Source organism: Palaemon carinicauda, chromosome 28, assembly GCF_036898095.1.
Source record: "Palaemon carinicauda isolate YSFRI2023 chromosome 28, ASM3689809v2, whole genome shotgun sequence".
In the NCBI taxonomy this organism is placed as follows: domain Eukaryota; kingdom Metazoa; phylum Arthropoda; class Malacostraca; order Decapoda; family Palaemonidae; genus Palaemon; species Palaemon carinicauda.
Genome location: NC_090752.1, coordinates 46,298,336 through 46,311,587, shown reverse-complemented (window position 1 = coordinate 46,311,587; position 13,252 = coordinate 46,298,336). Strand labels below are relative to the sequence as shown.

Here is a 13,252-nt window from a genome sequence, read left to right as displayed (position 1 = left end):
TTATTGTTGATAGTATAAGCCAATTTTTATGTACAGTATATGCAAATAAATACCAAATTTAATTTTATAGCGGAAGCAAAAGAGACAAAAAGAGGGGATTTTCAGTAGGAAACTTTATGGTAGGAGTCATCTGAGTAGATCACTGTGCAGGCTGTAAATAAAATTTATTCCTATGCGAATATAAACTTCCAAGTCATTTATATGGGATACTCGTAGTCTCATTTTCTCCACAAGCAGACAATCAAAGAAAATTGGTTTGATTATATCGTACAAAGTTGCTAGGCAACCACCGCGCATGCGGCATAGAACGCCTGCACATGACTGTTCTCCACAACAATCCTGGTCACGAAGTTAAGAGGAAGTACCTCTTCCTTTCTACGTTCAGGCATCCGCACCCACCCTAGATATACCCCTGTAGTGTTTAGTGCTTGTGTCTTTTGTGTCTTTCATATTCACTGTCACTTGCATATCTATCAATATTTTTGAGTTATGAGTGTATGTGCTATGACTAGTAAATTGAATTCTATGCGTTTATGCCCCGGCTGTGATGGCCGTCCTTGTGGTGCTTCCGTGAGCTGGGTAGATGTTGATCCGTACCCGGTTTGCCCTTCTTGCCATGGTAAAATATGTTTTGTGGAATTACCATGTGAGTTCTCTAGGGAGTGGCCATTCTCCCAGTGGGAAAGATATCGTTCTCGCTGCAAGAAACGATGTATGAGAGATCGTTCTCCTTCCTCGTCTTCTGCAAGCAGTGGCAAGAAACGAAAGATCAATTCTGCGGCAAACGTTATCCCCCAACCAGGTCATTTATGTCAGTAACCCACTGAGGCTACATTTGTAAATGTTTTATCACCCAGTGTTGTTAATGTACAATATGAACTTGAACCAGTTCTTGTAGCGGATCCTCTAGCTATGGCCACTGCGCTTCCTGAGCCGGAGCCAATATCAGTACCTTCATTCCCTGATTACCCTGTTTTGCTTAGATCTCCCTTACCCCCTAAGAGTGTGTTGAGTGGAGAACCTTACATGTCAGATTACAAGGATAAGATCTTTCTACTCCCAGAAATTTTTCCAATCAGAGCCTTGAAAGTATCTCCCCACTCCCATTGAAACCTTTAAAGTAGAATCTGCCATTTCTGGGCTCCGACCTGTGCCGCGCAGTGAAATACTCCTAGAGCACTCTATTTCTAAGGAATATAACTGCTATATATTACCAGAGAAAAAAAGCATAGGAATGCCAGGTTGAACCCAGCTCGCTCACCTATATAAGGTGTCGGTATAAAATACTGGGGCGTGATAATTCACAACCAGAGGTCTCGCACTATTTAGATATCTCCTCTTCAAAATCCCCGCCACAGCAAGGTGCCGTTCAACACTACTACCACTAACCCAACCCACGCCAGTGACGGCACTCCTTTATAGCACTTGTTGTTATTAAGTCCAACATGTTTTTTTCTTGTGTTTACCCTTGGATTTATCATTATTTTATAATCGGTGGCCGATTCCCATGATACCCCATCGAAGTTAAGTACTTTATCCATGAGTTTTAGCGAGATTGGGCAGTGTAACCTCTGTTTTTATTATTGAGAAGTGTTTATATATGAACGGCGTCCCCGTTCTTACCGTTCATGTTTCGGCTCTGCCCTTTTTCTCGTTAGTTCGTCCGTCATTAATATTTGTTCGAACTTTTAGGAGTTTTTTCCTTACATTTATATAGTACACCATCTTTATGCTTTCATCTAGCATTAATTTTAAGTTATCCTATGATATCAGTGTTAGCGTTTCATCAAGGAGTAGGTTATGTTGGTATGCCTGCATTCGTGCATGTGGTGGATTGCGTCACCTTTGAGATCGTTTCGCTAGTTCTAGGAAGACGACCATCTCATTTATTATTATTAAACCTTTTAGTTTTTTACGCTCCACCTAGTTTTACATTTGGTTCGAGTGGGACTCTCGCGTATTTTGTTGTTTTTACTGTTCGATCTACCGCTTCAGTAACTAGGTTGGTACCCCTGCTTTCCATCTGCTGATGGCGTCATGCTCCTCCCTTACCCTCGCCCGAGTCCCTCTCTAGTGCTGTGAAGTCGAGTGTAACAAACCCTCCTTTAAGTCCCAGAATTTTATCTATTGACAATTCTGCAAGCTAGAACGTTTAGAATAACAAGTCTGTACAGTATGTGCCTCTGTGTCTAAGCGTGATGACGTCACTTTATGTGCCACCATCCCTACATGTGAGGCAACTCCTCTACAGATTGAGTAGGCCAACAAGTCCAAACGGGTTGTCTTTCCAAAACATCATGACATCATGAAATGCGCCGCCATCTTAATGCGTGAGGGTATCCCTCCGCAACGTAACAATGGTAATGCACAACATGTTCCTACCAGAACCTCACTAGCTAGTTTACAATCAATGCACCCCAGGGTGTGGTAGATTGACACCCCATTATTTCAAAGTTCCCTCAGAGTTTTATAAACATCCGGCTAAGACTCATGAGGACAAAGCCTTGAGTTACGCTAATAGCAAACCTATGTTTGTTCCAACACAGAGACTTACCTCGAACTACTTTCTTAGGAGTTACCTTGAATCTCCTCTCAACCGACCAGAGTTTTGTGTAGTCTACCCTACTTCCGTTTTCTGTGGGGGACTAACCCAGGAGTAAGGAGAACGTGCCCTGAGGGTAGTCCTGAGTTAGGTCGGCGTTAGCTTGGGTCTCGCTCGTCAGTAAGTTCTCTGGTCGCGTCGTGATACCATCACGCCGCTCTCATTCTCTTGCGACCCTTTGTGTCCCGACTCGTGTGTCCCACGTGGTTATCGCGTGGTATCTCTGTGCATTTCCCTTGTGTTCTCGTGTGTTCACTCCTTTCCCTTGTGTTTCCCAAGTGATTTCCTTATTTATTCCCTTCGTGCCTGTGTCTTGTGGTTGTGTTGTGATGGAGCAGACCCGCCGTTGTCCTGGGCCTAGAGCCGGGAAGTCGTGTGGAGCGTTCCTTTCCAAGCAGGAGGTGGACCCGCATTCCCTTTGCTCTTCCTGTAGAGGCAGAGTGTGTTCGCCGACGGATACGTGCTCGGAGTGTGTTAGCTGGAATGAAATCCAGTGGGTGCGTTATAGCACGAAGAAGAAGAAATCGTCTAAACGATCTCCTAGGAAGTCAAGCATCTCTTCGCCATTACCGTCGCCAGGTGGACGGTCTGACGGGGCTTCTGTCTCTTCTTCCCCTACCCAGGGTAGGGGACGAGGTAAGTCCGTTCCGGGGAAAGTGCCGAGGGCTCTTCCCCAAGAGTCTAATTTACATGATGTGGGGGTTGCTGGGCCTTCACAGGCTAGTGGGGGGCCTGATAGTGCTGTGTCTGGGGGTTCTGGAAACTCTGCCCTTGTGATTGGTTGGCACGTCTCCTCTGATGACCCCATGTGGAGTAACACTGTGCCTGTCTCTTCGCCCGCGTCTTGGGCCTGTGTTTCAGGTACTTCAGCGGCTGATAGCGTCCAGGAGAGATTAGACTCGACGGTAGGGGAGCCCTTCGGGTGGAAGCTCCCGAAAACGCCAGGTAGGTCCCCGTTACGGATGGAAGAGGGTCTAGATACCTGATTCGCAAGCGTAGGGCGCCCGACCTCCTTTCCAGCTCCTCTAACGGCGGTTCCGGACTCGTTTTTACAACCCTTGACCTCTGGAACTCACCAGGTCGAGAAGACCTCCGTGGCCTCCGCTCCCGTCCGTCGATCAGGTTATGCAGTATCGTCGGGATTTTCAGAGGGCGGTTCTTCGGTCTCTTCAGAGGGTGAAGCGAGGAGGAGGCGCCGACGGCGGAGGGAGAGGTCCAGGAGCAGGCGTTCCCGCTCAAGGTCCCACTCAAGATATAGTAGGAAACGATCCAGGTCACCGAGGAGGAAGTGTAGGTCCCCCGATGGTGAATGGGTCTTCGTTCCCCGCAGGAGCGAGTTTCAGCGTTCTCCAAGACGACGGTCCAGGGATTATTCGCCACGAAGGCCCTCGACCAGCCACAAGTATGACCCTCGCAAGGAACAAAGCGAGAAGGCCTCTTCAGGCAGGCGTAAGACCGCGAAGCTACTGGCGCAACCCGCCCAGCGGGGGGAGCCATGCTTTCGGACGGGCAGCCTGGTCGGGTCAGCACAGCTGGCTCAGCCCTTGGACTCACAGGAACGGTTTCCTCCGTCGGGTCAGCCCACGGGAACCGCGTCCTCGTCCTCCAAAGGTATTTTACGGACGGTAGTTCTCGCCTACACGGCGATTCACGTCCCGACACCCGGACCTAGTGCGGAGGTTTCTGTCGGAGCAGACCGCCACCACCGCAGGGAGGTGCTCTTTGAGCCAGAACCGCGGCGCCCGGTGGGAGTGCCCGGTGACCCAGCACCTCGGAATCAGGCAGAGGGTGTTGCTGACGGCAGGGAAGGTTCCCCAACCGAGGACTCGTCATATCGTAGAGTGATAGGCCTGATACGCAGGCATCACCGAATTGAAGAACCTGTTCCAACCGACGAGGACTCCTGGAGGTCCAGCTTAAGTTGGTTGATGGAGGCCCCCGTGCAGCAGAAAACCTCCCTGGCGCTGCCTGTGGCCAGGGATCTGGTCCTGGGCCGTGCCCACGTGGACAAGATTGTGGCGGGCAATGCCGAGGCTCCCAAGTCACAGAGCTCCTCAAAGTTACTACAGGGACTCAGGTCCCAGGGTAAGTTTTATGTCCCTGAAGGGCAGTGGCCGGGAGCCTGCAAGATAGAGCCTTCCCTGGAAATGTTGAGCCAGGGTGCCCCGGAAGACAGAGCCACATCAGCCCCGATTTGTTTTTCGCAGTCGGAGGCTGCAATGATGGAAGAAATGTCCAAGGATTTGGTACACGTCGCCTCCTGGTTGGACTAGTGGGCCTCCACTCTGGTAGGTGTGCAGGCCACCTACGACTTGACGGACCCGGAGCAACAAGACCTCCTGAAGGAACTTATCATCTCCGGGGGCAAGACCTTGAAATTCTTGACTTATCAGTCTCTTGCCCTGTCAGCGAACTGGGTACTCCGAAAACGAGATACTATCTTGGCCAAGCTTTCCCGGAAGATCCCGGATAGAGAGGCGAGGGCTTTAAGGAGCCTACCTGTGTGGGGTGACTCCCTGTTTCCGTTAAAACATCTGGAAGAGCTAATGGAAAAGGTCTCAAAAAGGAAGGAGGTGAGCATGCCCAGACCTCAACCCGTGAAGAGACCCACCTACAAGAGGTCAACGTCAGATGGACCCTCGACTTCTCATGCCTCTCCTAGCCTGACGAGGAGAGACGCCCCATCTTCCTCTTGGGCTCAACCACCACAGCCCCCCCGTAGAGGAGCCCCAGCAGCATCTGCCTCTTTTAGGACGGCATATTCAGCGTCCAGGAGAGGACGTTCAGGCCGCTCCTCCAGGAGGAGATAGAGTGGGAGGCCCCCTACTCCTGCCCAAGCCTCAGGTTGGGGGATGCCTCAGACGATATTGGCAAGCATGGAGGGCTCATGGTGCGGAGCCCTGGACAGTATCCGTACTGAAAGAAGGGTACAGACTCCCTTTCTTAACGGAACCTCCACCTTTGATTCCAGCCAGCCTGATGGAGTGGCTGGCACCCAAGGACCCATTGAAGAGGGCAACCCTTCAGGAAGAAGTGTCCACGATGTTGGAGAAAGGTGCCATGGAAGAGGTCCTACATCCGGGACCAGGCTTCTACAGCCGACATTTTCTGGTAGAAAAGGCGACAGGGGGATGGAGACCGGTGATAGACCTGTCAGCCCTCAACAAGTTTGTTTGCAAGACGGACTTCAAAATGGACACCCCGAAGTCGGTCTTGCAGTCCTTTAGGGAAGAGGACTACATGATGACCATAGACCTCAAGGACGCATACTTTCAAATCCCGGTCCACCCCTCAAGCAGGAAGTTTCTCCGGGTGAAGTGTGGTGCCCAGATCCTGCAATTCAAGACTCTCTGCTTCGGTTTGTCAACAGCTCCCCAGGTATTCATGGGAGTCTTCACGACAGTTTCGGTGTGGGCTCACGAGTGGGGTATTCGCCTCATTCGGTACCTGGACGACTGGTTGCTCCTTTCCTCCTCAGAGGGCGTTTTGAGGGAGCAAGATGTAAGGCTGCTTCAATTCTGCAAGGATGTGGGGATCACGATCAACCGAGATAAATCGAATCTGTCGCCCTCCACCAGGATGACCTACTTGGGGATGACACTGGACTCCCGACTAGTGAAGGCCTTTCCATCAGAGGACCGTGTGAACAACCTAGTAAGGATCCTCCTGCCTTTCCTTTCGGGCCAACCCAGGAGAGCCAAGGACTGGCAAAGGCTGATAGGTCATCTAGTGTCGTTAGAGAAACTCGTTCCCTAAGGGAGGCTCAGGCGCAGGAGCATCCAATGGAACCTGAAGGGTTTCTGGAACCAAGTAGACTCGCCCCAAAAATTAATCCCCGTCCTGCCAGACACAATACCCTCCCTCGAGTGGTGGCAGTGTCGGTCGAATACGCTCAAGGGGATGCCCTTCGCAACCGAGCCTCCCGAGATGCTCCTGTTCACAGACGCCTCCAACGAGGGTTGGGGAGCACATCTCCTCAACGAGACGGCGAGAGGAACCTGGACGAACGAGGAGAAAGGGCTACACATCAACGTCCTGGAGCTGAAGGCTGTCCAAAAAGCTTGTCTGCAGTTCATCGAACTTCTAAGGGGAAACACGGTGGCGTTGATGTGCGACAACGCCACAGTAGTCGCGTACATAAAGAAACACGGAGGTCTCAAGTCAAAGGAGTTGTGCGATCTCGCTCTAGAGATCCTGGATTGGGCAGAGTCGAACCAGATAGTGATTTCGGCAAGGTTCATCCCAGGAAAGAAGAACGTCCTAGCCGACGGTCTCAACAGGATGGGACAAATAGTAGGGACAGAGTGGTCCCTCCTCCCAGAAGTAGCCAGGCTCATCATTCAAAGATGGGGATCGGTGGTGATGGATCTCTTTGCAACCAGGCTGAACGCACAACTCCCTGTGTTTTGTTCTCCTGTCCCGGACCCAAAGGCGGCCTTGGAAGATGCCTTTCAGCACAAATGGGACAACCTCGACGTGTACGCTTTTCCCCCCTTCACATTGATCAGGCAAGTGCTCAACAGAGTAAGGGCAGCCCAAAACTTAAAGATGACTTTGGTAGCGCCCTGGTGGCCGGAGAGGGAGTGGTTCATGGATCTAAAGGACCTGGCATGTCTTCCTCCGTGGCCGCTACCCGACAGGCCAGATCTTCTACAGCAACCACACTTTCTAAGGTTCCACGACAATCCTCAGTCTCTACGCCTTCACGCCTGGAGACTATCGAGCGGCTCCTGAGGAAAGAGGGATATTCAACAGGAACTGCAGAAAAGATGTCACGTTATCTGAGACGGTCTTCGGCAGCGGTCTACCAAGCAAAATGGGCCACTTTTACGAAATGGTGTACCTCAAAGGACATCAAGCCTCTCAAAGCTTTGGTCCCAGATATCGCTGATTTTCTAGTGCATCTCAGAGACGTAGTGGGCATGTCAATGCCGGCTATAAAAGGGGTACGTGCAGCCTTGGGCCAAGTCTTCCTACTGAAGGGTATCGACCTGGGCACCTCTAGACACATCTCTATGCTCATCAGGAGCTTTGAACAAGCTTGCCCTCCTCAAACCTCTAGGGTGCCGCAGAGGGACTTGGCAAGGGTTTTGAAAATGTTAAGTGGACCCCCATTCGAACCGCTGAAGGATGTAGTAGACAGGGATCTCACTCTCAAGACGGTCTTCTTGTTGGCCTTGGCCTCTGCGAAGAGAGTAGGAGAGATCCATGGGCTGTCTTACGACATCTCTCATTCGAAGGGGTGGAGAGAAATCTCCCTCAAGTTCGTCCCTTCTTTCGTGGCAAAAACTCAGAATCCAGCAGTCTGGGATCCAAAGTTCGAGGGATTCTCAATGCCAGCCATTCCTAAGACAGAGAATCCAGAAGATTTGAAGTTGTGCCCCGTCCGTGCCATTAGAAAGTACCTTGAGAGGACTGCACACCTACGGCCTGGTATCAAAAATCTTTTCGTCTCTACGGGTGTTACGAAGAAGCAGGTATCGAAGAATACCATCTCCTTTTGGTTGAGACAGGTTATTGTCAGGGCCTATAATGAGGACGGACTGCCCCTGCCAGGTACTCCGAGGCCACATGACATTAGGGGCCTAAGCACATCTTTAGCTTTTGAGAAGAACATGGCGGTGGGCCAGATCCTTCGAGCGGGCACCTGGTCGAATCAGTCGACCTTCACAGCCCATTATCTCAAGGATTACTCGAGGATATCTTTAGACGGTTTTTCTATTGGTACAGTCATCTCCACGCTCCAAGCGATTTAACGGTGAAGCCCCAGGTACGATCGCGGATAACAAAACCAAGAGACACAGGTTCGTTCCTTTTCACCCTAGTCCCCGTTTTCCTATCCCTGCTCGGAGATAACCATACATATGAACCAAAGAAGACACGTCTCTGCAGTATCGTCACAGGGCTCAGCATCATGGAATTTTTAAAGGGTGAGTACTTAGACACTAACATGAGCTCTTTGTGTAGTTTGCCCTACCTTTCGTTTTTCCGATATTTTATACAACCTAGTTCACATCTAGGTTGCGAGACGTCCGCTTAGCTGGGTCTGAAGTTCAGGAAGACACTCCCACCTCCTAAAGTGTAAGTCTCCTAAGAAAGTAGTTTGAGGTAAGTCTTTGTGTTGGAACAAATAAAAAATTTTAAGTAATTTTTATTTTTCCTAACATACTTACCGAGAACTACTTTCGGGTAATGGCCCTCCCTACCTTCCCCGAGTGCCTTTCTGACCTTGAAGAGCCTTTTGTACCATCCTAAGAACTTGCTGACGAGCGAGACCCAAGCTAACGCCGACCTAGCTCAGGACTACCCTCAGGGCACGTTCTCCTTACTCCTGGGTTAGTCCCCCACAGAAAACGGAAGTAGGGTAGACTACACAAAACTCTGGTCGGTTGAGAGGAGATTCCAGGTAACTCCTAAGAAAGTAGTTCTCGGTAAGTATGTTAGGAAAAATAAAAATTACTTAAAATTTTTGATATTACGCTGATAGCAAAGCCATTAATTTTCATGATCAGCCACACACTAGCTCTTGGCCTAATGTTCATAATGCTTTACAGATCACGTTTTCTACGGAATGACACTTTGTTTCAGACCAATTTTTGCAGGTACAGAGGACGGATAAGGGGCAAGGAGCTTTTCTCCCGTTCCTACAAGTCACAACTCTGTCTAACACAGATGAGGTGATTTTCGTTACATATCGTAGACGAGGCTCACGCCGTAGGGGCTCTTTGTGGCAGCATACAGAGAATTCTCTCTCTCTCTTTGTAAATAGAGCTCTGAGTGAGTCTTTAACTCTTACGCCATCGATTAGATGGAGTGGATGAGCCTCATCACATGCAAATTGCTAACAGACAGTGTGGTATTGACACTCAATCTTCCCACAATCTCAAAGCCTCAGACACAGGTTCGATGTGGCGCTTTCTAACCAGACTAAAGATACTTTACTTAAGACTTGCTTAATATTCAAGTCATAGCATCAGAAATTTCACTTCAGGCCAGTAGGTCCTCAAAGCTACTGCCATTAACCTGCACATCAAAGACGTTTTTACCTTCACTGGCGCATTTCAGAACCCATTCCTTGTTGATGCTGATATTGCTAATCTGGTTCCATCGATACTAGTCGATAAATTGTCCAACCTCCCCTCCAATGTTTTTGGTCCTGAAATGGCAAACATGGAGGTAGCAGCTAAGTCTGCAATCCTGGCTAGACCACTGGTCTGGAGCAGTTTCCTGCTTTGTGGTGACAAAACTTAAGGGAAGAACACACCCTTAAGCAATTTGATGAATTATCTAGATCTGGGGCTAAAGCTATAGAATTCTTTTTACATCAGAAGGTTTACCTATGGGGTAACTGCATTCTAAAGAGATGTGACACTCTCAGCCAGATGCTCTAGACATTTGTCTCAGGGATGCATTATCCCTGAGAAATATGAACTTTATGAGTTCCTTTTTTCTTTTTCACTCCCTCAGATGTAGCTACGGCTATATAGAAGGTGGAGAGGTTAAGACAAGTTCCAATGATAAGAAGGGTGGTGGTACCAAGGTCACCTGCTCCCTCAGCAACAGCTAAGGAACTTGCCTTTTAAACCAGTTCTGCAGCAAAGACAACTTACCTCCAACATGTGTGTAACAGCCCAGGAGGCAAGCCCCCAGACCTACCTTTCGTTGGAGAGGACATTCCTTCGGATGAAAATTGTGCAGTGGCAGAGGTTCCTACTAAGGAGGGTATGTCCCCCAGCTTATCAGCAGTTGGGGGATGCCTACAAAGCTTTAGGCAAATGTGGCTGATCCGTGGACAGTAGAAGTCCTCTCTTCAGGATATCGAGTCCCTTTCATAGCCTGTCTGCCACCTCTGACTAGGACTCTGACAATCCAACAATTTTATATGCAAGGCTCAATAAAAGACCTCTTATTATAGGAATTCTCCAAATTGTTGACTAAAGGAGTCGTTGAGGAAGTCTTAAGCGACTCTCCAGGCTTCCTTGGCAATCTATTTCTGGTAGAGAAGCTGACGGGAGGTTGGAGACCCATCATAGACTTCTCCCATTTGAATCTTTTTGTGCTACAAAGTTCAAAATGGAGACTACGGCCACTGTTCTCCCGGCCATGATCAGGGAGAGCGATTTCCTTCTGACCATAGACCTGAAAGACACCTACTTTCATGTCTCCATCTATCCTGCTTCAAGGAAGTACCTATGGTTTTCTTTTCGAGGCAAGATATTTCAGTTTAGGGTGCTGTGCTTTGGCCTGTCAACAGCCCCTTAGATCTTCACCAAAGCCTTAACCTTTGTCTCAGCTTGGGCTCATGATATGGGTATCAGACTTTTGAATTACCTGGATGACTGGCTCCTCCTAGCAGAATCCCGAGCTCCCCTGTTAAGGCACAAAGATCTATTCCTAGATCTGTGCAAGGAATTAAGGATCCAGCTGAACCTGGAGAAGTCCAGCCTCATCCCCCAACAGTCCAACAGGTACCTAGGCATGGACATAGACTTGGTTCAAGCCAGAGCTTTTCCATATGCTGGCAGAATCTCAGGATTTAGAGAAATAGTAACCATTCTAAAAGGGAATCGTCTTTCTGCCCACTCTTGGCAGAAGCTGCTAGGCTATCTCTCCTCGTTGGAGACTCTTCCCCTTTGGGAGAATACATCTTCGCTCGATGCAGTGGGCTTTGAAGAGACAGTGGTCACAGACATTAGACCACCCTGGAACTCTGCTGTTAATATCACAGGAGGTGATAAAGGACTCCTTTGGTAGTTAAGTAAGGAGAAACTGTTAGCAGGAAATCCCCTTCAGGCTCCTCCGCAATTTCTCCTGTTCTCAGAGGCTTCTCACCAAGGGTGGGGTGCTCATCTAGGAACTGTACTGTATTTTTTCAGAGTTTCTACCTTATTTTTTTACATTTAGTTCACTTACTGCTTGTCGGGATGCATATTTTACTTCTTAACTTAATGTCATTATCATTTATAAATTGTTTTCAGTCAGCTCTCCCCTTGATATGCCTAGACATGAAATTATTTCTCTCCATTTTCTTTTGTTCTATATGCTGTCTTCCTGAAGTTCCATCAGGGCTAGATGTTCATCTACTATCTTTTTTCACAATATGCTAGATTTTCCTTTGTGTTTTTGTCCTGCCACCTTCATATTGACTGATCATTTAACCTTTTATTATCCCTTCTCATCACATGTCTGTATCATCTGTCTTTTAAGTTCAAAGCCATTTTTCCAGCGTGTTTGTACCATCATCTCTGCAAAAATTTTATTTTGTAATATTATTTTCCCACTGTGAATGGAGAAGTATTGATTTATAAGCTCAAGATAGAGATGACTGGCGAAATCTAACCGAGGCCCTTTGCGTCAATGGGAGTAGGAAGAGATGATGATGTACTCCTCAACATTTTAAGGTTGTGGCTTCCCAAAATCTCTTCCATTTACTTTGTCAGTTCCTATTGTTTCTGGTGCATGGAAAAATACAGGCTTTATGTATACATCATAAATCTTGGCTATCTCTGTCAATGGGACTTTTTCCACCAGCAGATTGCGAATCTTCCTTTATTTCATTCCTTTTGCTGCCACTCTTACTACTTACTCAACTTTGCTTCACAGTCCAGAGTGACTCAAAGATAACAGAAATGATCCAGAGTGACTCAAAGATAACAAATACTATACATCCTTCTAAGTCTAGTCCATCTATTACAACAGGATGTTCTCAACTATTTTTATCTTCTCAATCTTCGCTTACTTTTTTGGAACTTGAAATCTCTTACTCCATGTAGATTTTGTAATCCAGAGCACCTCTTGTGATACCATCTATTACATTGTTTAAACCCTACTGTACTGAGTTCCTCCACGCACATTTCCAACTGCCACTGTATGGCCACTTATCTTATTATAGTTTTTCATTTGGACCCTTCGCAGTTACCGTTACCTTTTTTTTTATTTCTAATGATTGTCAATTTTCTTGTCTCCATTCCACTCTTCCACAGCAGCTCCAAGTGGGGTCCCCTTTCTTGCCTGACTTTGTAGCTTCCTCCATTAATGTGATCAACTCCTTAGTTTACTCCATTTTTTAAAACTTATTTGATATCCCTGTCATAACCTTCAGTCTGGATGTACTAAGGAAGCTTTGTGGTACCCCTTGCTTTTTCTCTAGCACCTTTTTTTTCAATATTTTCATCGCATGTTTAAGAAGTCTTATTACTCTGTAATTTTCAATATTTAACTTAGCCGGTGATTATAATAGCTGCAACTCTGTTGCTCGACAGAAAACTCTAAGGAAAAAATTCGCCAGCGATCGCTATACAGGTTGCGGGTGTGCCCAACAGCGCCATCTGTCGTCCAAGTACCTAGTACTCAATGTAAACAAAGAACTCAATTTTCTCTCTGTCGTGCTACCGGCAAGACCTACTAATTCGCTGTTGCTAACTGGATTTGTTTTCACAACTATTTGGTGAAGTACACTATTCTAGTTTTGAGCTTTCGCTGTGCAGGCTTTCTCTTCAAAAATCCTTGCATTCTTTTTTTGATTACGGATTATTTGTTGATGACTTTGGATAGTTTTTGAATTCCCCTTTGACCAATTCAAAATGGCTGACCCTTCTCAAGTCCCAAAATTTAGGAAGTGTAATGCTAGGGACTGTTCAAGGCGTCTTC

The 13,252-nt window shown here is 47.6% G+C and overlaps 1 protein-coding gene across 1 annotated transcript in view; it reads left to right on the top strand.

The window, feature by feature from the left end:
* The window catches only part of LOC137621559 (uncharacterized protein KIAA0825 homolog), a 132,483-nt gene that overhangs the window by 40,394 nt on the left and 78,837 nt on the right, over positions 1–13,252 (top strand). The window lies entirely within an intron of this gene.